General features: G+C 33.7%; 1 long non-coding RNA gene across 5 annotated transcripts in view; it reads left to right on the top strand.

Annotated features, from left to right (window-relative positions):
* Nucleotides 1-24,189, top strand: part of LOC147820996 (uncharacterized) — a 49,191-nt gene extending 25,002 nt beyond the window's left edge. For 2 of the 5 annotated variants that reach the window (XR_015447858.1, XR_015447862.1), the window contains 3 exons: nucleotides 81-197; nucleotides 4,635-4,751; nucleotides 23,182-24,188. This is a non-coding gene — a long non-coding RNA (uncharacterized LOC147820996). Of the gene's footprint in view, nucleotides 1-80; nucleotides 198-4,634; nucleotides 4,752-14,539; nucleotides 22,593-23,181 lie in introns of those variants that run through there. The other 3 variants (XR_015447860.1, XR_015447859.1, XR_015447861.1) reach the window with 3 other exon arrangements.
* Nucleotides 24,190-27,047: the final 2,858 nt, after the last annotated feature.

Consider the following 27,047-nt stretch of genomic DNA (forward strand, 5'->3'; position numbering starts at 1 on the left):
TCGGAGTCATAATGACTTCTTGAAGTGTACCAAGCGCAGAACATGGAGAATGGAGAATATTCTTTATTTCTTCTTCACAGATGATACGCTAATGCATTCCCATGAGGAGTTTTTGAGTTTCATATCGTGCAGCCTTCTCAAAAGACTGAAGAAACAACCGGCTATGAAAAGGATGTCATTTCTCCAGGATCACACAGGTACTGCAGATCATTACTTGAATGAAAACCATGGTCTTCCTAACAATAATGAGCCAATGCTAAGAAATAGAGAAAGGTTTAACCATTTTGTATGCTTGTGCTTTGGGAGGTCTACTAAAGGGAACTACTTCAGCAGGGCCACAATAAACACTAGAATCCATGATACTTGTACATGGGAATCACATTGGGGAGACAGACATATTAAGAAATTAGATATACTATACATTGCCATGACAACAATGTCCCCTGCTCCTAAGGTGCAATAGATATATTGAATTTATCAAAATGAGCAACTTTGGGGCTTTTGTAGAGACCTGCTCTTCCCACCCTGGTGACTCAACTTTGTCTCAAGAATTGTTTGAGGTGAATCTGGAAAGAGCTTACATTGAATGATGAGACTGAGCTTCTTTCAGAAATAGAAAGGCTTTTATTTATTTTTTTTGTATTAAATTCTTTTATTGGTACATTGTAGGTATACAACACAATTACATTTCTCATTGGGAATTGTACCTTTATATAATGCATCTTGGTTCTTATTTTTCCCCATTCGTAGCCCTCCCTTCACGCCCTCCACCCTTCCCTATTTACAAAGACTTTATTTCCATTTTTTCCATTTCTCATCATTTTTTCCTTTCCCTTCTGTCCTTTCCCCTGTGCCTCTCAGTACCCCTACCCCTTTGGACCTTTTATTCCTATTTTACATTATCGATTATTCATTCTAATAATTGGTACATTTTAGGTATACAATATAATGACATTCATCATTGGAAATTTGCACCTTTACATAGTCTCTCTTGGTTCTTGTTTTTCACCCTTGCCCAGCCCTCCCTTCAACCCCTCCAGCCCTCCCTATTTACAAAAATTTTGTTCCTATTTAAGTGGGAGGGCTAAGGGAAAGGATAGAAAGGCTTTTATGCAGGCTGAACATAAAATATAATAGCCACATGGAATGTTTTCTATTTGTATTTTTAAGCAGGGAATATTTTCATGGTATTTCAACATTTTTGCAGGGAAATCATTGATATCAATGCTTCTGGATTATTTTAACTGAATGATACACAAAAAATTGCTTCAAACCAAATTTATCAATCTGTAATTTGTTGTTTCACATAAGAACTCAGTTGCTCGGTGCACATTATTGAAGCTAAGGCTGAGTCTTTGCTCACCACTGGACCACTTGGTGTTACTGAGAGCATGGCTTTGACTAGAGATGCTACTTCTAGTTCTGCTTAGAAATCAGCCTGAGGATAGGATAGACAGAGCCAGTACTTGACTAGCTGCCGGTGTTCTAGGAAAGATAATTCATGGCACCTTTTATGTGTTAATGAATGCATACCAAAATATTCGAGAGACCTGCTTTAATATTATACAATATGACATTTTCATTAATGGTTATAATCAATCCATTAATTGACTCTCCTACCATAAGTCCTATTATTTAAGGCTGCTTAATGAAGTAGGTATCTAATTCTATACATTCAGAAGAGTAACACATAATCTTGTTTTTCACCTGTCAGTTTGAATTTATAAAGAGGTGGAAAATGGACCATTCTTCCCAAATGAAATTTGAGAATTCTTTTAAGAGAAACCTTTTATAGTAATCACATTAGGCAATAATATTTTTTGCATAAATGAGACTTCAGTGTAACATGCTTTATTAATCAAACGGAAACTATTCTAAAAGCATTGGTAAATTCTTGCAGTTTTGCACTTTTAAATCAGATGTTGATTTGGCTCCAATTTTCTGCTCTACACTGAAGTAGTTTCAGGAACAAGTATTATTTCAACTGTTGTAACCCTTCAGTAGAAGGTAGTATGGGGAAGGATTTTTAGGAACTACCATCCTATTTAAACATCATTTTGTCCTTAAATTGAGATTAATAATTCCTACCCTTTAGATGCTTTCGAAATTAAATAGATAACATATGTAAGATCATATAACCTAATATTTGGAAAGTAGTGGACACATAATAGTATTTCTCTGCTTACTTTATACATAATATTAAATATTTCTCAAAAAAAGAAATACAAATGGCTAATAAGTATATGAACATATGTTCAATTTTTTTGGTCATTAGAGAATTGCAAATAGAAAGTACAATGAGATTCTATCTTACCCCAGTCAGAATGACAACCACCAAGAATAAAAACAACAACAACAAAAGCAATGAATGTTAGTGAAATGTACCCTTGAACACTGCTAGTGGGGACAGTCACTGCAGAAATCTGTGTGAGAGTCCTCAAAAAACTAAAAGTGCAGCTGCAATTTGAACCTGTTATACCACTCTTCAGTATATTGCTGAAAGGACTAAAGGAAGCGTACTATAAAGATATTTGCATGTTCATGTTCATTATAGTTCAATTCACAATAGCTAAGCTCTGGAATCAGTCTCCAAGCTGGGTGATGGGTGATTGGAATTAGAAAATGTGGTACAAATACCCAGTGGAGGATTGTTCAGCAATGAGAAGGGCTGGACATCATCATGTTCAGTGAAATAAGCCAAACTTTAAAAAATGGCTTATTTTATCTCATATATGGAATGTTAAAACTTTTTTTAAAACAACGACAGGAAAATACAGAGGAGATAATTGGAGAAAAAAGGAAGGGTTCAGAGGGATAGGAAGGAAAAGGTAAGAGAGGTATTGGGGATGAAAATAATAAAAACATTTTATATACATGAACCAATATGTCAAAACAGAACCTACTATGCTGGATAACAGAGGTGCACTCATAAAAGTGTAAGAAATAAACCCATATGAAGTTATTTATTTGAAAGTTTTATATTTAATATAACAATAATAATGATGATGAGACCAGAAAATATTAAATGATGCTGCAATTATATTTTATCACCAATATTTTTACTTAATAAAATATATGTGTATACATGACCATTTTCATTCATCTCTTCTACCATTTTAAATCATCAAATTATATATATATATATATATATATATATATATATATATATACACACATATATATATTTTTTTTGTACCAGGGATTGAACTTGGGACCTTGCACTTGTGAGGCAGGAGCTGGAACCCACTGAGCTAAACCCCCGGCCCTAATATATTTTAAGTAATTTATTGTTAAGTGTCTAAGAAGTTATTTTTGAATTTGTACAGCCATTCTCTAGCTTAACTGTTGAAAATACAATAATTTTATTTTCTAATATGAATCAAATTTTTCATTAAATGTAGAGCAATTATGGTTTGTAATCATTTCTTCATTAATAGAGTTAGAATGGTGTTCAGTGTTTTCTACTTCTAAAATGAAGAAGACAAAACCTTGATAAATTCAAATTCAAGAAACTTAATATCGAAGTTTATGAGTCATAAAACTATCATTTGTACACAACATTTAAAATAAGAAAAAATTTATATAGGAAAACTATTTCATGAAAATTCTTATAAGAAATGTTTAATAACATAAAGCTTTTGGTAAATCTTGTAACATCACTACATAGGAGTTTATAAATTACAGAGAAACTTTATATCATATTTCTTTTACCCTTGGATTAACTAATTTGGGAATATCTGATAAATTATCATATGTTATTTATCATGCCTCTGTTTTCCATTTTTACCCATGGATTAATTACTTTGGGAATATGTGAGAAATTATAATGTATTACTCATTGTTATATATATATATATATATTTAATATAACACATATCATTATTATTTATTTATAGGAATGTTAACATAACTCTGGTAAGAATGTATAAGCAACTTATTTTCTTTTTAAAGAATTAAGCTTTTTAAATAATTATAACAAAGTGTAGTAAGGAACAGCCTGGTAATGAAGAGCTCTAGCACATGTGAGTACACAAGTATAGGTCTAGATTCTGAGTGTATTTGTGAATGACATCTTGGCTGGAATTATGTTTTCTCTTGTTACCCAAAATCATAATACTTAAAATATTTAAATTTATTGTTCATTTTCTGAATCCCACTCTAAAAGGTAAGATCCTTGAAGAGAGAAACATCTTTCTTCATTCTACTTTCTGTAACTGCTAAGCTAATTCTAGACTTGATAAATGTTAAATGAATGATTGCATTGAGTGAATAAATTATAACATTGATGAAAGCATTATACATTCATACTCTGAAATGTCATAACATAACATTATTTCAAGAAAATAAGACAGAAAACTTCTCAGTTCCTTCTGTAGCTTTTCCTACTCACTTAGCAGCCTTCAGCTTTATAAGTTCAATACCCCATGTGAGTGACAGTTAACTGAAGTTCCTTGGGTAAGAAACGTGCTGCTGGCTGCTTAGCATGGTGTCCGTGTGTCCAGAGGAAGAACTGACTGAAGAGGGAAGACCCCCTTGGGTGTGGGTGGGATTATACAACAGGCTTGTGGCCTGGGAAGGGGAAAGGAAAAGAGAGAAGGGAAGAAGAAGGAAGACTCCATTCTGCCTCTTCACAGGAGCTCCAGTCTTTGGCACTGCCTTTGGACATTCATCTCTGGGCTTCTGGTTCAGACCCTTCAGCCTTCCGGTGCAGACCCTCTGATTTCCCGTACACTCTTGCATGGGACTCTGCGGTGAGCTCCAGACCTTCCACTGTGACTGCATCCTCAGCTCTGCAGTGGGCAGATGGCCCTGTGACACTCTTCCCACCCACCTTGCAAATCATATATACATATAGAATGTGTATATGTATATATGTACATATATGTACATGTGTGTGTATGTGTATATATGTATATATATATTTAAATGTGTTTGTCTAGTGGACCCTAACTGATGCACTCTGCCTATAAATAATTATTTTGTGGGCTGAGGATGTAGGTTAGTGGTAGAGCACTCATCAAGTATGTGCAAGGCCCTGGTTCACTCTTCAGTACTGAAAAAACCGTTTATGAAGTTGCAAATACAATTTTTTCTTCCTTTGATTTTCTTCCACACTTTCTCTTCCTCCCTCTCTCCCCTTCTCCTTCCCTTCCTCTTTCTTGCTTTCCTTCTTTCTTTCTGTCATTTTTCTCGATCAAGGTATCATTCTACAGATTTTAGTGACACAGAATTCCAGAACTGTTTCATTTATTTATTTATTTTCATGCCAGGGATCAAACTCAGGTCCTTGCGCTTGCACAGCAGGCGGCGAAACCACTGAGCTAAATCCCTGGCCCTCCAGAACTGTTTTAAAAGCAGGCCCTGTGTACACTCCTGTGCCTAACTGCAGTCTCAGTAGTGTCCATATTCATCCTCAGAAAGTAGAACCTGGCTCTATGGAATAATTTTAGCACACAAATATCTTGGTCACATTCCCCAGAATAGAAAATGGATTAAATGAAAACAATTGACATTTTACAGGATGATTATAAAAGCACGTGTGTAGCTCTGAAATAAAAGCTACAAAATTACTTAATGGGGGAAAATAGAGAAAGAATCCCAAAGAAAAGAAAGACTTGGGGATTTTAATGAGCCCAATATAAGAGAAGCAAAGAGCACTTATTCACACATGGTTAATTTATGAATGCAACTTTGCAAGTTTTTGACAATTCATGCTTCTTCATTGTGGTAAAAATGATGTTCTTCATTTTTTTGTTTTTTTTCTGAGACAAATTATTTGATAATTATATTTAATTTAAGATTTCAGCTTTCAAATATAATTCTGACTCTAAGACATAGATAAAATTGCTTAACAGAATGATTATAAACTCAGAGGCCTGGTGACAGACATCTGAAAAGGTTTTGAGGTTATTACTGTGTAGATCTGAAAAATCCGATCAGTAGAAAAGGCAATCTATGTTGTAATTCTGAACAGTTCTATATTCATTTATATTGTATGATTTTAACACAAATTTTGCCTTGCTATAGGTAAAAATATTTTTTTTTTGCTTAAGTTCTTTTATTGATACATTTTAGGTATACAATATGTTTACATTTATCATTGAGTGCTTGTACCTGTACATGATGTGTCTTGGTTCTTAGTTTTTCCCCATTACCTGCGTACCCTTCACCCCCTCAGGTAAAAATAATTTTAATAGTACTTTGAAATTGTGAATTTTCTAAACTTTTCAGAGTAAATGTGTTCTCCTTAGCTCTAATCACATGTGAGGTTTTAAATACAAAATATTACCAATCAAACATTTTAATCACCTAATGATAGCAATATTTTTCAAATATGTATACATATATTTCTATTATGTAGATTTAAGTTCATCTTAATAGCATGACAATATACTTTCAGGACTGAAAGTTGCTTGAAATATCACAAATGGTTCCTAAAATGTCAGCATGAGAAATCAGTCCGTAAGGGTAATTTTCCAAGCATGAGGAGGAAGATATTCACCCAAATATCCCCTGCGATGTCCTCTGAGCCACCACCTAGCTGGATCGTTCCCAGACCAGAGCCGGTGGAAGCCTGGCAGCCTCGCCCTGTGATGACAGCAGCATTTGCTGAGCTTACTTTTCAAGGGTCCGCGACGTCAAATCCCTGCAGGGCACGGAAGAGGCACGTGGAGTGTGAGGGAGCCACAGGACAAAAACACCACCTCTCCCTGAGCAGCTGGATTTTTTTTTCTTTCTCTTTAAAATTCACATAGAAACTTCTTTGTTGACCTAGGGATTATTTAAACGTCTGCTTTTTCTTTTCTGTTTGAAACTTTCCCGTTGGAGTCTTTGTTATTGTTCACTAGTTGTCCTCCACTGTGCTTTGAGACACAGGTGGTATCACTTCAATCCTCCTGCACTACTTAGGGTTTACTTTCTGGCCAAGGCCAGGGCATGGTGCAGTGACGTATACGTTCTGTGGACCCTTGATAGTTCCATGGATTTTACAGTTTTGTGAAGTGCTTTAGAAGTGCCGGTTAGGAAGAGTTAATAGGTTGTGTTCAACAGCTCTTTTATTAAATATCACTGTCCGCACCAGAAAACTTACCCTCACTTTCTGGGACTCAGATGACATGGTCTCTCAGATCCATGAGGACATCTTTATTTTTGCTTTTTGGTCTATTTTCATTTTTTATTTAATGTTTAAAACTTTTTATTAGTACATGTTTACAGTATGTGATGATTGCCTTTATCGTGGTTAATCGATAACCATACATAACATGTCCCAATTCTTTTTTTGTCTTTCCCTCCACGCACCTTTTTTGCCAGCATCGAATTCATTTATTTATCTTATAATTCCTCATGAAATTATTTATCATCCACACAGATTAACAACCAGACTAATAGGTCCAAAACATATAAAACACATAAGACAATTATAATAAACCAAGGTACATTTTCAGATACATTGTCTGTGCTGGATTACAATAACTTTTGTTCTCTTTCTCTTTTTTCCTATTATGTGTCTTCTATTTTGTGTTTTATGTGTATATTGAGTTTCTCATATAAGAGAAACCATGCAATATTTAAGTTTGAGAGTCTGGTTTACTTCAGTTAACATTACAGTCCAGGTGCACTCATTTTCCTACCATCGACTCAAGTTTTTCTTATCTTTGTGGCAGAGTAGTACCCCATTTTGTATAAATATGATGTTTTCTTCATCCATTCATCTGTTGATGGACATATAGCCTATGTCCAGGAAGCTAAGCTAAATATTGGAGTCAGTCTATTTTCAGATTGGACAGTTTCTATTTTTTTATCTTCTACTTCATCATTGATCATTTCTTCTGTCATTTAAGTCAATGCACTGAATAGTGAATATATATATTTTTAACCTGGGTCACTGAAGGACCAAGAAGCATTTATTTCTAGGTTTCTAGGTGAGTGGGAAGATTACTTGGTCTTCAAATCAGGAAAAGTGATCTTATTTTCAGAAAAATATTAATAACTTTGAAAGTTTATATTTTAATTTCTTAATCCAGGAAAGAAACTTGCTGTGAATTATGTTGGTGGCAGCTTCTACTGTAATTGAGGGAAAGTGGGAAGGACTATGATGTGCTCATGAAATCCCTTCTTTTCATCTCCCCTTCCACTGCCCACTGGCCTGAAATAAGAAATGGCCTCAATACTTTCATCATAGTGTGAATATTTTACTTTCAGTCAAAAAGGAAAAGTAGCACTTATGACTTACGGTATCTTTAGCTCCTAATTCACTATGGGTATTTTGCAATGCAGTTAAACTTCACTTGGATAGATTAACCAAGGAAAACAGATATATAAAGATGTTATTACTGATATTTCCAGACAAGTGTGGTTATTCAGAACAAAGAAGGAGAAATACACACATGTACATATTGAAAGGATAATTAATATGAATTTTCTCAGTTTTCGAGACTACTCAACTGAGTAAATATTACACTTAAATTTGGTAACCAGCTTATGGTAATTACCATAAATTCAGTAAATTAATATCACAGCAACAGACAAAATATATTTAATATACATTTATTCACTAGGACACATATTTTTTTCTAAATTGTTTCATGGCTATATTGTAATTTACAATAATTAATACATCTTCTCCAGAAGTCCAACCTTCAAAGACATAGAGTTTCATTATTCAGGAAATTATTTTCAAGAATTGTTATTTTATTTTCCTGTGATAGGAAATCAAAATACTTGAATTCCACCTTTCCAAATAGCTCTTCTAAATATCTGACATTTGAATCCTATTTATACTATTTTTGGCACTTGAAATTTGTATGACATGATTAATCCTATTCAATCTCTATGTTGAGACTCACATTATAGAACTTGAAATCTAAAAACAGATCTTATGAAAGATCAAAAGAGATGACAGGTGGAAAGCAGCTGTTGAAATATCACACATTGGGATTGTTGTGCACAATCACTACCTGCCAATAGCAGAGTTGTTTTTCTCCCATTTGTATATTGTCTTCACATTAATAGTGTGTGAGTTTTGCATTTCATAAAAAATTTCTACAAAGTATTTTTAGTTAGATATTAGACTTCAAAAATATTACTTCCGCTGGTCATTGGTCATTGTTAGATATGCTACTACTGATCAGATGCTGAGGAGCGTTTTTGGAGGGAAGGGATTTCTGTCCTATTCTGCAAGATGATATTGGAAGATTTTCAACTTTAAGGTTATCCCTAGGTCCTTTCAGTTATCAAAGGGTGGCACTTTTTATTCTATTCCCAATCCTCCTGCACATTGACCCTATTTACCTGAGTTTGAATCGATTCTAAAAGTCAAATTTCTTGCTTTCACCGGATTGACATTTCACAGTGCAGAATAAAATATTATTTCCCTGTGATAGAGATGAGTTAGTTTTCTATTTCTTTACTCTTTCTTAAAGTCAACTTCTCAAAGTCGTGGGTTTTCTGAGTGAGATGTAATGACTGAAACTCACCCATGTGCGAACATTTAAGAACAGAACTTATGTCCAGTTGCTATACTTCAAATTGTTGAAGGATAATAATATTATAATAATAATAGTGAATGTTCTCAAATTTGAATTGTGCTACTCTATATTTAATATTTTAATAAAATAAAGTTAATCTGCTAATAGTCTAACTCTGTCAAAGAAAGTCATGAACTCTTAAAATTATTGCACAAATTGTTTAGATAAAAACACCCAAGTAGCATTCTGGTACAGGCTCTATTGTTACCTAGCTCAAATCATTTTATGTTTAATTATCCAGGAAAAATCATATTAATGTAGAAAATCATTTCAATTTTCTATTTATTTCATTTATGAACATTTTCTCCAATTCTTAAATGTTTACTGAGTCTTTTCCTTGTGTTCAGAATATTTATGTTGTCATTAATCATATTCACAAAATAACTTTCTAACAGAATAACAATAGAAGCTCTCTAATGATATTGAAATGCACATTATTTTTAGAAAGTTAATTCTAGTGGCATCAGAATTACATAAATCACAAGGGATTATAATACTGGATTTCTGTAAGTATAAATCTTAGTTATTTTTCTTATTTTCTTATGCTGAAACAAAATACTCAACATCCAAAGTTAAAGGGGGAAAGGTTTATTTCAGTTCACAAATTATAGAGAGTTCAGTCCATAGTCAGCTGGCTCCAAGGCAGGGCAGTGTGACAGGGGGGCATCACAGAGGAGAAACAGTCCATGGCAGGGTAGGCAGGCAGAAGGCAGCAAAACAGTGAAGCAGCAAGCAGAACTGTGCAAAACCAATCAATGGACTAATTTAGTAATCACACACCCTTGATCCCGGCATCACACACTTAATCCCAGTATCACACTCTAGATTCAGCCATCTCTAAAATGCCCCACCTATGACTTCATGGGGCTTTTGGGGGGATAACTAGGCACAAGCCATAATAGATTCCATGACACATCTATTTTAAAAGTTGATCTTAGCAATTATCCAAATAATAAACCAGACCTATTTTGATAAATTAGTTCAATAAATGTATTTTCCAACACACTTTTCAACATAAAGAACTCAGTTTTCATTTTTTGAAAAGAATTTAAAAAGTATCTTTGCATCTCAGTTATCAACCTTTGCTATAAATATTGCTATTATTAATTTAGTTTTTCATTCTAGTGGCAACTACAATAACCTTCTGCTCTTCAGGGCTAGGATGGGGCTGAGGGCCTTTTCTCCTGTGACTGAATATCACTGTTCTTACTGAGTTTCAGTAGATTTCCAGAATGAATATCTCATTACTTGCTACATTTCCTTAGAACATACCACAGCCATTAAATTACTGATGTTTATTTTCCACTTTCACCCATTCCTTTGGGGATGGAAGTTGTGTAGAGCTATTTTCATAATGGAACATGTAAATCTACTTCTGCACCAGTAATAAAAATAATGATTGTATGCAGAATGAATATCTCAAAATAGCACATTTATAATTTTATACTAACTGCATGTTGAAATATTTTTAAATAGTGGGTTTTATTAAAATATATTTTTAAAATTTCTTTTATCTTTTTTTGACTTTTATTAGTACATGTTTGCAGTACATAATGGTTGCATTCACTGTAGGTGTTGGTACATGCACATAATGTATCTCAATTCCTTTCTCCCCCCCATTTTCCTTTTATTTTTCCAGCATAAGATTCATTTGTTTATCTTATATGATCTTATAAAGTTAATTATCATATATACAGATTGAAAGCCAAAGTAATATGCCAAAGAACTTATAAAATATGCAATACAATTGTACTAAGAATATTTAAAAGAACTATATTTTCTCCAGATAGTTAAATCTCTAATAAACATATGAGACTATGTTTTCCCTATTGTTGAGAACAAACTTTGTCTTTTTAGTAAGATGGAAGTATTTAAAAATTGTACTAACCCATACTTGGGAGTATGCATATGTGCATACATGCTAGGTTTATTTTTCCCACAAATTTATTATTTCTTGAAAGCATGGTCGTGCTTACTCATATCGTAATATCTGACACCTTTCAGTTAGCTCCCTTTGTAGATTTTAACATGCTAGTTAGTTGGTTGTTTGATAGATGATAGTAGTACTGCTAGATATTTGCTACTAGAAATATAATTTGGTTTTCCATAAGCACAGACAGTTTTACTTTAACACAATGTAAAATAATTTGGGTGAGAAGTTCTAGTTTTCTTTTGGTTGACTATGAACTAAGCATATACAAAATTCACAAGATGCTAACAAAATCCCTTTATCCCAAACCCAGTTCTACAGAGCTATCCTTGTAATAAGTAATGATAACTGAGGCTCAAACTTACATCATCAATCATGTCCTCAATTTTCTTCAAGTTCAAAGGGAACACAGAGTTCTGTGGATACCTTGGCAAGTGAAAGCCATTTGATAGAGACTAAGATGAAAGAGGAAATGAGTTCCTCAATTTTCCATACCTGAAGAAACTGAGATAGTTTCCAAAAATTATCTATTGGAGACACACCTATTTTTCAGAACATTAGACTGGCTTTTAAAGGCTGCTGTTCAACTGATAGCAAGTCTCTTGGAATTATTATTTTAAAAATTAAGTATGAAGAAGGTGACAGGGAAACTAATTATACTCTAGTAAATAGTATGAAAATTTTTCTAGGCTGTAGAATTAAGTTTTATCTGAGGAAAGATTTTAATAGAATGTAGCAATCACCAGCACAACACTGAGCATAACGGGAATTTTACAAACACTATATTTCACTGAATTTACTTGCCCCAAGTTAGAAATATTTTCAAAAATTCTCATATTTCCTTTGCCTCCTGGAAAAGTTGGTTTGATATTCTCCAAATATGTTAATTGCGCTAGAAAATCTACAAGTTAGCCCAAGTGTAGTATGGTGAGATCCTTTAAAGTTTAGTATAAAAATGAGAACAAGTCCCAGGTGAGGATTTTAATTACAGCAATCTTCCATTGGGATAATTATTTTTTTTTCTTTTTTATATATACAAGAATATGTCTAAATATTGTAAAGATTCTTATAACATTATTTTGCAGAATTTTAATGTTTGATATTATTTATTCAATATTTTTATTCATTATTTAGAAATTTGACAGGTATAACCAAACATCATGAATGAAGAACAATAATTAAAACCTCATAAAGCTCCCAGACATAAACAATACACTTGGAAGTATTTTTATGTTGAATGTCACAGATAAAATATGATCACATTCAAAATTACAATTAATTGAATTTAAACTAGTGTCTAGAAATGAACACTTGTTTTGCTATACACACAAGCATGAGCATGTTTATTCAAATGTGCCTCTTTGTACATTATCTACAGTCATGCTATACACTAGAAATTCTTGAGCTTATCTATCTGTAACTTCAACATCCATTGATCGGCCCTTCCTAACTTCTACTCTTCCCCTTCCATCCTACCATCTCCTGATTTCACCTGAACTTTGATAACCCCACTCCACTCCCAACTTCCATGAGATCTAATCATGCACAGCTTATCATTCTGTGCTGGGCTCACTTTAGATAACATAATGATCTCTAGCTCTATCCATGTGGCCTCAAATGGAACATTTTATCCCTTTTGGCCAACATATTTAAAAATAAATTTTCTGCTACTTTTTTACTCTTCTTTCTTTAGGGATTGCCTTAGCAATGACTTTATGAGATATATATATATATATATATATATATATATCTCAGATTTTCTTCATTTGTTCGTCAACTGATGGGCCCTGAAGTTATTTAAAATAAGAATCACAGCTATTGTGTTCAGTGATGCAATAAACATTGGGATACCTGTATCTCTTTAAATAGTGACTTCATTTCCTTTGGGTAAATACGCATACATTAATACATTTTTTGTCATTGTACAACATAACTGAGATGAACGAGCATGGTTTGGCACAGGGCTCGGTTTTCCATCTATCCATCATTGCTCTGGGTCTGGGCGGAGAGTGCTGTCCTTTGTGAACACGTGCTGGAGGTGCCTTTACCTCACTGTGGCTGGGAAACAGAAAGAGAGAAGGAAAAGAGAGGCAGGGTAGCTGCTTCAAATAGCAGCCCTCGGTGGCCCACCTTTCACCATGCCCCACCTCCTAACCGCTCTGCCCTCTCCCGATGACGCCGGAATCAGAGGGCCAAGCTCTCAGCTCAGAACTTCCCCGCATTTTCCAGTCCCAAACTCCAGCCACCCAGCCCAGGACCTGCACTTAGGGAGCGCTTGGCGGCTCCATTTTCAATGCCCTGAGGATTGACCGTAGTACTCTCGATGATGGCATACTGATGCACCCTCTGCTGACTGTGGGCAAGGGTTCCCTTCATTTTATATATTGCATTTTCAATTCTAGAGCACTCAGATATTTTTTTCTTTTTTGGAACCAGAGATAGAACTCAGGACCTTGTGCTTGCAAGGAGGCGTGGTACAATTGGGCTAAATCCCTGGCTAGAACATTCATATTTTTTAAAAGTTGTTTTCTTTTCACCTATTTATGTCACCTCTTAAACTCATTAACAATACGCACACACTTATTCATTTATTCATTCATTTATTTTTGTGATGCTGGGAACAGAACCCAGACCAGAGCCTGATTCTTATCAGTCAAGCACTCTGCCTGTGAGCTACATTGCCATCCTTGTGTAATTATACTGCGAGTAGGTAAAATAGCTTCTTGAAAATCATTTTAGAATCATTAAATGGCTTATGTCACATTGGATTAATTTTTCCTTTTTTATTTAGTATTCCTGTGCAGTTGTAATTATATTGAAATGATTTAGGTACTGGATCATATTCATGTTAATTTCTGGAGATTTTTTTTTATCCTGTTGTTTTAACCGATGAGTATTTGTTCTCCTGTGTAGTGGGGCAATTTTCTTGCCGGTTGTGAAATGCGAACTCTGTGTCTTAGGTGCAAGTCATCTCAGTTCCTTTGTTTCTAGCAGAGTCTGTCCTTCCTGTGTGTTTCGGTGGTCAGTAAGAGATCCGGGTAGACATTACTGGAACTTACCTTTGTGGCTCTTTCCCCTTTAGGATTTACCTACCTTCCTCAATGGCCATACTTCCGTGGCTATAGTTTACGGGACCATGATTTCCACTGCTTCCACTTCTACAGTCTTTCTTCTGTGAACACTGCACGTGGTCTAAGAAGAAGTGTGGCAATAGCTGAATCCTCTGCCCCTGAGTCTGCCTTCTCCAGCCTGTCCTCATCTATACCCTTCCAGGAGCCCCTACACTCTGTGTATTTTCTAGTAGTGTTGATAAGTGGTCATTTTTCATATTTTGTCTAAGTTTTATACTGATTTTCTGAAAATGAGCCTTGTGTAGTGTTTAAATCTTCAATAGCAGAAATCCAAAGAGTAACTATGTGCAGTCTGTTGTGTGTGTGTGCGCACTAGAGACTGAACCTGCGGACAGTCTACTACTGAGCCATACCTCCCCACTCAGCACTTTTTCAGTGTTTTTTTTATCTTGAGACAGAGTCTTCTCAAGTCCAGCAGGAGGGGCTGACATTTGTGACTTCCTTGCCTCAGCTTCTCTCACTGCTGAGACTACAAGCATGCACCTTGTCTGGTGCTTGTGATAATTTTAAAGATTAGAAGAGAGCTTTTAAAATGTTTGCTTCCTTAATGCTTTCATTTCATAACAGGGTTTTACACGTGTAAAAATCCAACACTGTGGGTATAAAATAGCAATTCCATTTTAAAATTTATTTTGTTATAACACTGTCAAATATAAAAAAGGTAAACATTCATCTTTGGTTAGTTAAAATGATACAAAAGTGATCCAGTGTCTTAATATATATTGCTGTTTTAGAAACAAACATTTAAAACAAACATTTTAAATGTTTTATACAAATGTTTAAAAAATAATTTGAAGTTTTATACAATTTAAAAATATATGCAAGAGTTTTCAGTGTCCTTTATTTTCTCAATAGATAAGAATAATTCATCTATTAAAAAAGAGTTAAAATGTTGAATTGAAGACTGAGACTCTATCCCCAGTGAATGGGCAATCTATTAGTCAATCAGTTTCTCAATTCAGCCATTCATTATTTTGTCCTATGTCATAGAGGTTGCCATTTATCATTATCATCATCTTGTTCACAGAATATTAAAACAGGAAATCAGCCCAGCCATCATAGATGACAGTCTTCTGTTTTATAAATGAATAAACATGCTGAAAAGGAGTACATGACTTATGAATACTTATACACCTAGAAGGTAATAAGACTATAATTAGACTGACAAAAATTTTAGACTTACAGAAAAGTTCCAAAGTGTTTCAAAGTTCCCTTCCATCCATCATTCAACTTACATTAGAGTTAATTTCTTCCACATCCACAGTATAATATCAAAATGAAGCCACTGACATTGCTACAATACAGGTATCTAGCCTAAAAATTATTGGATTTTACCAGATTTTCCACAAATGTCTTTATTCTCTAAGATTCAATGCAGGATCCTACATTTCATTTAGCTATTTGATTTTCCTGGTATCACTTATTGGTTTATTTTAGATTTCCTATAATCAGTGCTGGTTTCTCAGTTCTCCATTGACTTTCACGCGACCCTATCCTAACTTGTGACTTTTGCAAACTTTACTCACTCTTTATTTTGTAGATTAACCCACTTTTTATTTGTCTCCATTTTCACATAATTATATTGAAATTACACACTTTAGGCAAGGATACCAGTTACCAGGGCATGATGTCAGATGATACGTGGCATTAGAATGTCTTATTTCTAATGATACTAGTCCCCGTCATCTTATGATCATGTCCCAGTTTCTCCACTTTCAAGTGATTGGATTTTTTCTTTTACAATGAATAAATATTATTTGGAAGATACTGTAAGAGTATGGAAATGTCCTGTTTCTTCTCACACTAACTCCCGCATTCATCTTGCAACCTGACTTGCTGTATTTATTTCCATGGTATTCTAGTAGTGCTTTTCTAGTTCCCTTGTTAACTTTATTTCTTAATTAAAATTTGTCCATGAGAAAGAGCTGTCCCATATCTACCATGTGATTTTACAAATATGTATTTATGTCATCTATCTATTTTTGTTGAAAATTTTCCAGATATATTTGTTGGGAATAATTTCAGATTTTTTTCCTGGTTTAATTTTTTTTTTTCAAAAATGACTCTACTGTTTTTGGAGCATTTTCTGTATTTGTTGAACTATGATCTCTTAGGTCTTCTTGTAGTCTTTCTTTCCCTATCACTAAGTCAATCACTTTGTCAATGAGTTTTAACAAATGTTAATATTTGCATTTTTATTTGTAATTTATTTTCTGGGATTAGAGAAGCTGCTTCTTATAATTCATAATACATTTACTTATTTTTTTCATCTCTGGTACAGAGACAAAGTAGTTTCAAAATTACTGTGCCACAGCCTAATGAAAAATTAATTAAATAGAGATCCTGTGTATTTATATATATGGTAATTGCTTTGATTTTAATAGTACAGTGTCTAGTCGAAGTACTGTTTCATGAAACCATATAGTCGTTTCATTTCTTTATATTTACATAAGTAAATTTTACTCTGCAATGCTCAGTGTTATAAGTATCAGCACACACTTATAAGCTGATACTTATAAGTAGCAGCTGTGGTTAGCTGCTGCCTCCCCAGACATGGTGCAGAATCTATAGGCAGACTGGAAGTTTGTTGCTCAGCTGTGAAGCTCTCCCTGCCACACATGTGTCCCCTGCAGACTGCTGACCTCCTCACTCATTCTATGTTTTTGGTTTTTCCAGAAGAGACTAAAACTGGAATCTAATTATGTGTGACCTTTGGCATCAGTTTATTTAATTCTACTTCATAAGTAGAATTAAAAATTCAACTATTTTGTTCCAAGAAACATAACTCATTCCAGTTCACCATTGAGTGATGCACTATGTCTATTGATGTCACAGAGACTTATTCATCGGATGGAGGACATCTGAATGGTTTTCAGTTTAGGTGAATAATAATAAAAACACTATGAATATTAGCATATGTTCTTTTAAAAATAAAGTTAGCACGTTTTTAATTTTGGGAACTAAATACTTAGCAATTGGATTGCTTTATCACAGAAATGAAGAAGCGTTATAAGAAACCATTATTGTTTTCCAAAGTAGTTGTACCATATTGCATTGCTAGCAACATGTTTCCAGCACTATTGATCATCTGAGTCCTTTATAATTGGAATGGTCAGATTTTTATTTTTTTAAATCTTTTTGTCACTGTAATACATCCATAGTTGTATCGGTTTAGTTTAGTTTATATTTCCCTAAAATATAATAACATTAAGAATGTTTTATCTGATTATGTACAATAAAACTATCTTCTTTGAAGAAGTATTTATTTAGATTGTTAGCCAGTATTCATAAGCTTTATTTTTGATGGGGTTTTTGGATTTGTGCCTAAGTTGAGTGACGATTATAGAGTTTTGCATGCTTGCTCCCCAAATGTACACACAACACGCCCCCCATTAACATCCTGTACTAGGGTGGTGCATATATTACCACAAATAAACTGACCTTGACAAGTTATCAAGAACCAAAGTCCATAAGAGTCATTGCTGTAGCTCCATGGGTGTTGACAAACGTACAATCACATGTCCCACTGCTATTATAGTATAGTGTAGAATAGATGCCCTGCCCTAACAATCCACTGCACTTGGCTTATTCACCCCTCTTTCCTTCCAAAATCCTGAAAAATTTCAATTTCTTTGCTCCTTTTCCTTACTTTTTCAGAATCTCACGTATATGAGCAGCATGCAGTACATAACCTTTTCAGATTCAGTTTTTATTTGATTATTTTTTTAGTTGTTGATATTTGAATGTCTGTATATTCTGGTCACAAATACTTTCTCTGAAAAGCAAGTCACATGCATTCTCTTCAAATGTGTGGTTTGTTTTGATTTTATTTTGCAAATGAGTGACTTTCACAAATAATTTTAATTAAGTCAAATTTATTTTTATATCTAATGGATCATGCTTTTGGTATCATTATTAGAAATGTCTGCTTAATCCTAGGTCACAGAAACTGTCCCACATCTTCTATATGAGTTGTATTTTTTTAAATTTTCAGATGAATGGCTCATTTGGTCATAACATTGAGTATAATATGTAATGCATAGATGAAAGACTGTCTGCACAACAATGTCCAATATTTGTACAGTCCGTTGAGAGGACAACCCAATCTCTGTTTACTTAAGTGGAAATTGTGTCAAAACTCAGGAAAATGTGTGTCTGAGATCTATCCTTGTCACTTTTCTCTCTTCCTTTGATTGTGGGTCAATGACTTTACCAGTGGGACAGTGTCCTGGCTGCTTTACCCCTTGAATAGTTTTGGAGTCAGATATTGTGAGTCCTTCCAGCTGTTCTTCTCCTGCAATCTTGTTTAAGCTATTCTGCATTCTCCATCTGTCCATGTAAAGTCAACCTGTCAATCTCTTTAAAAAATGCCTGCTTGATTTTTGAGTATGTTTTTGTTGAATATTTATATAAATTTAAAGATAACATATCTAATCTAAGCATTTCCAATCATTTGTATCTCACCATTCTATATCTCATCATTTATCACTAAGACTTTTTGTCAGTTCAAGATTTTACCTAGTGGATTCTAATACTAATAATAGTGTGTTTTATCTATACTTACTATTTCATTTACTTTTCATCTTACTGTAGTATAATGCTTTAAATATATAATTAGACAATTATTTATATTTACATTCTACCTTGCAACCTTACCAAGTGCGCTTATTTATTCTAGAAGTTATTTTGTCTTTCTTTTGGATTAGGATTTTCTGCATAAACATTCATGTAGTGTATCAGTATAAATCACATTTGTTCATGGTGGCTTACCCTTTTAATAAAATACTGACCTCTATTAGGCAAATAAAATTTTATGTTGAAAAAATGGAGTAATTTTGAATCAAAAATTTATAATCAGAAGCCAAGAAATATTTTAGTACTAATGGTAATAATGATATGTCAAAAATCTTAGAATTTGGTATCATATAGAAGATAGTTTTAATGGAAATGGAGAGTGGAAAAGGAGATGATTCTGCTTTTTATTCAAATTTCCCCTATAAAAAAATTTTTTGAGTAGTTAAATCCAGAATAGATTGTAGATTTAGTTAGTAAAATCATGTAAAGTGACTGTGAGCATTGTTTTGATTATCATAGTAATTTTTATTATCTTCAGAATATGCTGGTGTTGAGTTGAATATTAGTTTTATTAAGTATTAGTATTATTGCTTAAAATTTCACCTCAGAAGTCATCCAGATTCTCTACATAGCACCGCATGAATTCTACAATCCTGTAGTCAGAATGTGCTTTAGAGGAAAAGATGGAGCAATGTGAACTATCTTTGATCACAGAACCCAATTGTAAAATGTTTATTCAGTTTGGATGAACTCTACACAACAATTGCACTTTCTCCATATTAAAAGATGAAAATTAAATAAAACTTGGCAAATCAAATAGTAAAAAAGGTTCAATAAATTAATGGTTGAATAAATGGTTAAAATAAATCATATATGTAAAGAATAAAATTTTGATGTATTACAGACTATATAGTGCTGTCCACATTTCAAACAAACCTCCTGTCTCTCACACCAAAAGTAGACATAATTCTAAACTTGTATGGACACTAAACTCGACTTGTATTCACACGTACATGGGAAACTCCACACAAATTTACACACACGGGTATTGAGAGACACGTCGATGCCATCTTCGTTAACCATGGTTTTACATCAAATAAGTGCAAGTATAAATAATCAACGCTATAGCATTTGTAATACTTTTGGTACCTCGAGTTGGAAGGATTAGTCATGTACAAGGGATAAGTAATGGAATCTGTTTAAAATGATTTTCTCCTTGACATGGAATATATGAAAATAAAGTGAACTAATAACAAGAAAGACTCGAAATAAGATGTGGCATGATATTGCACTGTTTGCTTCTACTGAGAGATAAGTGGAGTTCTTTAGTGTATAATTCAATATGACTGTAGTTATTTTAATGCCAGCATTTAGTGCTAAACCAAAAGTGCGCAAAGACAGGTAGATAACAGCCAGAAGACAATGTATATGTACATTCTTGTTAAGTGTACACATGAGTTAATTCAAACAATATGTTGAAAAACACCACACTGTGTTTTGTTTGTTTCGTTTTTTTGGTACCAGGGATCAAACTTTGGACCTTGCACTTGCAAGGCAGATGGTGGAACCACTGAGCTAAACCTCTGGCACAACACAGTTTGAAAAACTGTTTTTAGTGGGACTGCTTTGCCGTGTGAGATGACATTGTACCAGAGGGCACTGTGCTCAGTCATCTCCATTTACTGGCCAAGTGTAATTTTTTGAGTCAAAAGAAAAACACAAATTGTAGTGATAGAGAAAAGTTTTAGATAACTTAATAGATTGAATATTAAGGTAGTTGTAGAAGCAAAATAAGTAATGTGTTCTTTTAAGGTTTGCTTTTCCCATAACTCCTTGTTTAAGGTGATCTGACTCTTAAACCAGTAACTTCATTAACCTAACAAAGTTGCAATGCCAGGGTGAATTTACAATGTATATGTGGCTATCTTGTATCTGTGACTTGTAAATTGGAACTGGAATTGTATTGACACATCAAAGACCACCAGGGATGAGATAAGGGCTAAAAAGGATATAAAAAGGGAAATGCTGAACAAAGGGGGCGGGGATACTAACCAGACCTGTTTCTGGTGGTCCTGCCCGCTCCCAAGAAGAAATTGTATTATTTTATCCGAATTCTGTGTCTCCGTGTATTTTTTCCGAGATTTCTGCAACAGTAGCATTAGACAGAATCATTGGACTATGTGAGAGTTTATCAAAATGGATTAATAATAATGTTATCATTAGTGTCAAGTATTGTTTTAATAATCTGGAATTATTTTAGGAGATATGAATTAAAAATACTGAGGTTATGTATAACATGTTTATCAATTATTTTGTGTTACCAGATAAACTTTTGGAGTAAGTAGAAAAATTAAAAGCACAAGAGGAATAATCTAATAAAAATATGTAAAATGAAGATAATACTTAATTAAAAACCTCACACTGACATGCAAAGAAGAATAAAGACTAGCATTTCATTTTGGTGATGGAACATGTACAAATCACGATTATTTTTTTCACAATAAAACCGCAGCTCAAATAATACATGTCAGGAATTGCTCTACCTTTCTTGGCTGTAAATTGGGCATTAGATGCAAGATGATGGATTTTGAGTCAGATGCATTGGTAAAAACAGCATCTTTAAAAATGATGTTGAATTAATTAGGACATGTATTTCATAAACATTTTATAATTCTGTGGAAAATACAACCAGCTCAATGTGTTTCTGGGTTCATTGTGATTACTAAAATAATGGAGTAAGTGTATTTTCCTAATGTGCTGCCAATAGTATTGCAAATGTCTAAAGTCCAATTACCAATGAATAGTGAGACCAACATGTGGTGATGTTTGAAATGCTCAATGTACTTTAAAATAGAATTCTGCTGAGTGGTGGAGAATAAATTTCATCATGCACACAAATTCAAATTCGTAGTTTGAACTTTAAATATAAATTTTCTATCAAAAACTATTGATTTTAGAAGAAAATTAATTTAGACATTATCTAACTTTTAAAAAATTTATCTCAAAGCAGATATGCCCTCATGGCTATTCACATTAAAGTATAACCATGCACAGCAGATTTTTCCTGGTGATTTGAAAATTAAATTCTAGTTATACCTTTCTTTATGATTTTCTATTGTATTACTGGTATAACTATTATACCAATATTATACAATAACAATCTATCATAGGTTATTTTGATAGGATATTTTTAATATAAAGAAAACAAAAGGAAAAAATTATTTTGCTAAAAAATGGCAAGATTGTCTTCATTTTACTACAGAATATATTTAGACACAAAAACAGAAGAGGCATTCACGCACGTGCATGAATGTAAAATATAAAATTGTTGAAGTCTAGTCTTTTATAATCTCATATTCAGGTATAATTCTACTTGTGATATTTTTCACTGGAATTGATTGAACAAGTTTTCTGGTTACAATCTTAATATTTGGCTAAAATAATTAAAATATTATATATAAACAAAATTTCTTGACTTTAGCTTTTACTATAAAGTGAAGAACCTGTTCTATATTAATCACATAGTATGTTTTTATTTATAATTATTTGTCAGTAATATATTGAAATAAATACTGAGTAAACCTGATTTGAACTAAACTTATTTCTTCAATTTTTTTAGAACCTGATAATTTGAGAGGTACTTAGGTGTTTAAAACCACTTATATCAACCTGTATACAAAATTCACAATTTCTTATTTTGAAGCCATTTGGAATAATCATATTGAAAAGATGTTACTTTAGACTGAGCTTTGCTTATTTCCTTCAGTTTAAAAAAAATTGAGCTGAATCAGTCAAATTAAAAACCTATCATTAAGAAAATACATATATAATATAACATTTTTGGGAATTAATTTAAAATTTAACATTATATCTGTACTAAATGACATTATATCTGAAAACAACTGAGAATAATAGCAAAATTTAGTAGTTACTTCAGAACACTGAAAAAGGAATGGAATTCTATATGAAGAAAATCACAAGTCCCCTCTTTTATTCTGTTTTATTTTCTTTTTTCTAGGTTTCAACTAAGTGGAATCATGGATAATTTTAAAAAATCAATCTTGACATTATTTCCAAATTGGACATGAGATAATTTAGTAGACTTTATTTTTGAGAGTTTATATCTGTTCATGGATATTCAGTATTTCTTTATATTTTATTTTCATTTTGTTTAGTAGAATCTCTTCAAACATTTATAATTCTGAAATTTGCTGCTCAGGAAAGTCTCAGAGAATGGTGCATACTAAATAAGATTGTCCACTGTAGGTGAAATCAATTTAAATGATTATTACAGAATTTCTTGGGCTTTTTATCCCAAAATGCAATGTGAATACAGAGATGGAAACTATGCTTCTAAGTATCCGCAACATAAAAACTCAATTTTATTGGCATAAACCATCTGTACATGTTTACCAAAAGTAGTCTGGTGTCTGTTTCTTTCTCTTTCCAACAATGTGTGTGTGCATGTTTGCGTGTGTGTGTTCATGGATATATTCAGAAGACATTATCATTAGTGTAATGAGAAGCATTTATACTTATCCACCTCTGCGTTGCATGTGGTGTGATAAAAAATAGCATGGGTATTTACATTTTTAAAAATTTTTACAATGAAAAATGCATTGCCATTGACCCCCTTTAGGTACCTCACTCCCTTCAAAACACTTATCCCATAGTTCTTGGCACTTTTGGGAGCAGATCTGGGCCTGTCCTGAATATTTCTGTGTACTGTGTTGGTTCTCATGATGTCCTGAAGTTCTGCAGAGTGATCTTCCTTCATAGTCATTTTGACCTTGGAGAAGAGCCAGAGGTTGCACAGCGGCAGATCAAATGATTGCAATCAATGAGGACACACAGTGCATTTTACTTTGATGGAAATTGCTGTAAAAATTTGACCAATAAGGGTTGATTGAAAAATAAAATAAATAAAGAGCAAAAAAACCCACTTTGTCATTAATCCCTGTTGGATGCTCAAAATACTCGCACTCATTTCAGACACATCTATCCCATCATTCTTGGTAATGTGTCTTCTAATATAGTAAGGTTTTAAAAAAAATTTTTACATTTAAACATGTTTTGATATCATTGTATCTTTGCTGTTCATTTATTAATTCATTGGCCCCTGCCATTTAGCATAAACTGATACAGAATCACTCTCCAAAAGGGAAAAATCATTCAACATGTTCATGTATTTTTCTAAAATAGTTTTAGGAGATGTTGGTCTTTCATAGCTCAGATAACTTGGTATTAAAGCCACCTAATGCGTTAAAAACTGTTTATATACTCTCTCCCCATCATAAGGAAAAGACACCTTCTGATTCCCTAAGATCGACTGCAGAGTGCGCTACATCTTGGAATAGGAAGTAAAAAGACAGGAGTTATAAAATGCCTTAATTAGTAACTTTTCTTCAGATTTTCAGAACTCAGGATGTCTGGTAATCTACAGATAAGAGCAGCTTGATGCCTCAGAAAAAAAACACACAAATATCAGTAGCTACCTGGGTGTCCATCCCTCTGACAAATTCCTATATAAACCTTGCGTCTGCAGCCCTTGAGCCAGATGCCTTTGATAAGGATAAAAGCTTCCATCTTCAAACTTGCTAACCTGTTGCTAATGAAGTTCTTCCCTGCCCTTTTACTCTGCCTTGGGAGGCATTGGTTTTATCTGGCATCAGAGAGACCTGATCTTCCATGGTTACTACTATGGCTTGCATTTAGATGCCTCCAAAGCCTGATATGCCATAATCAGGACTTTTCAGAGGTGGCTGGATCTAGGGTGTGTGAGTGTGGATTAAGGGTGTGTAAATATTGATTAAAGGGCCTGATAATTGGATTACTCCAATGATTGGCTTATCTTTGTTCTGGGTATGGGTAATGGGAAGCCTCACCTTGGGTGTGGGTGGCACCAATCAATAGGGTTGCAGCTCAGATGGAATATAAGGGGTAGAGACGGAAGGCAGGGTTGCTGCTTGCTGCTTCCTCTGCCATTGACTGTTTCTCCTAGGCAGTGCCACCCTGCCATGGACTGTTTCTCCTTTGCAATGCCCCTCTTCCAGCCACCCTGACATGGGCCACCTGACTATGGACTGAAGCCTCTATGAACTGTGAGCAAGAGTAAACATTTTTCCCCACACTTGTGGTGTTAGGTACTTTTTCCTAGCAATTATAAAAGTAAATGAGACAAAGTGCTGCTGAATTGTCATTTTTGTCTTACCAAACCTGAATCATAGCTAGAGCACTTTGTATATCCTGTGACCCATAACAGACACTTTTTATCAACTTCTGGAGGTCATCCATACCACTTATGAACTTGTAAATCTTAGGGCAAAGAAAGTGCATGATGCACTTATATAGTGACCCAGTACCATGACTTATTTTTCTTACAGAGTTTTGCTTTTATTTATTTATTTATTTATTTATTTATTTATTTATTTATTTTTGAGGTACCTGGGATTGGAACCAAAGCCCTTGCATTGGGCTACCTGCCCAGCCCTCTTTAGTATTATTTGCTTTTTAAATTTTGAAATAGAGTCTTACTAAATTGATAAGTTGCCCAGAGTGGGCTTGAATTTGTGAACCTTTTGATTCTACTTGTCAGACTCCTGGGATTACAGCCATGTACCACTACTTCTTGCCAGAACTTGATCTCTTAAATTAAGCCTGCCTTGACAAGTATACAGTAGTTTGGACTGTTTTTTTTTTAAATAGACAACTCTTATCACTGTCTTAGAGAAGAGCAATCTGAAGCACAGAAATCTGCCATCATTTCAAGTAGACATCAATTTTTCAATTGAGTTTTCCTCTAATTCCTGTTTACATGGGTTTCATTCCCCACTCAATTTCTTCCAATGATTTTATTAATGCTGCTCACTCTTTATGTATCAATTTTCTATTTTCAATCATGTGTTATCTTTGTTAAAAGTAGCATATTGCAGTTTCAACTAGAGATAATAACACATTACAAAACATTAACACCTGCACATTTTAAAAACAGTTGATTTCTATGCTGTTATAAAAAGTATGTATATATGAATATAGAAGACATTGAAAATAAAATCAAGGGTGTTCCATCAAGGCTGACCAGAGCAGTGGTGAAAGCTGGATGCTCAGCAGGTGAGCACCAGGAATTGCAGATATTGATGTCTCAGGCTGTTGACCTCTCCTTGCAAGGCAGTGACTGAAGCTGTGCTTGTTACATTGCGAATGGTGAACAGGTGCATTGATACCAAAACACAGTCAATGCCAAGATCATATCGGAGGAAAAACCACGAACTAAAGAGATCTGGACTATAGCAGCAGAGATCGCCACTAGACATCCTCAATCCTTAGCATGAAAACAACAGTAACATGAGAAAACAAGGCTGATCCCAAAATTCTTACCTCCCTTGATCTCACTGACACTAAAGTGGACAAAGTCACAAATGAAAAGGTTTAAATGTTTGAAGACAGAAAAGCAGAAACAAACTGACCCATAAGATATTCAAAAGAGGAACAAAAAACAGATGGAGGATCATGTACATGTACAAATTTCCCCGTGATGAGTGTGATCATAGTGGATACCTAAAATGTACCAATAAAGTAAATTTTAAAAAAAGATGAATGATTTAATTCAAGAAATGAACGATGATATTAAAGCATATGCAAACAAAAGGTTGATTGAATTTAAAAGAAAAATACAAGATATGAACTACTGATTTAGTAGAGAATTAGAGACTATGAAAAGAAACAGAAATTGAGGATGAATCATATAATCACAGTGTATCAAAAATGATATTAATACAAAATTTAAAAAAATAAAATCAAGAGCATAAAACAAATGAAGACAAGTTTTTTAAAAGAACTCATTTTAAAATGTAAGCTTGAAATTTATTACATTCTCTGGACTTA

The sequence above is a fragment of the Heterocephalus glaber genome, unplaced genomic scaffold, assembly GCF_053883595.1.
Source record: "Heterocephalus glaber isolate CG9 unplaced genomic scaffold, H.glaber_assembly_v1.0 deba00001778, whole genome shotgun sequence".
Taxonomy (NCBI): Eukaryota; Metazoa; Chordata; class Mammalia; order Rodentia; family Bathyergidae; genus Heterocephalus; species Heterocephalus glaber.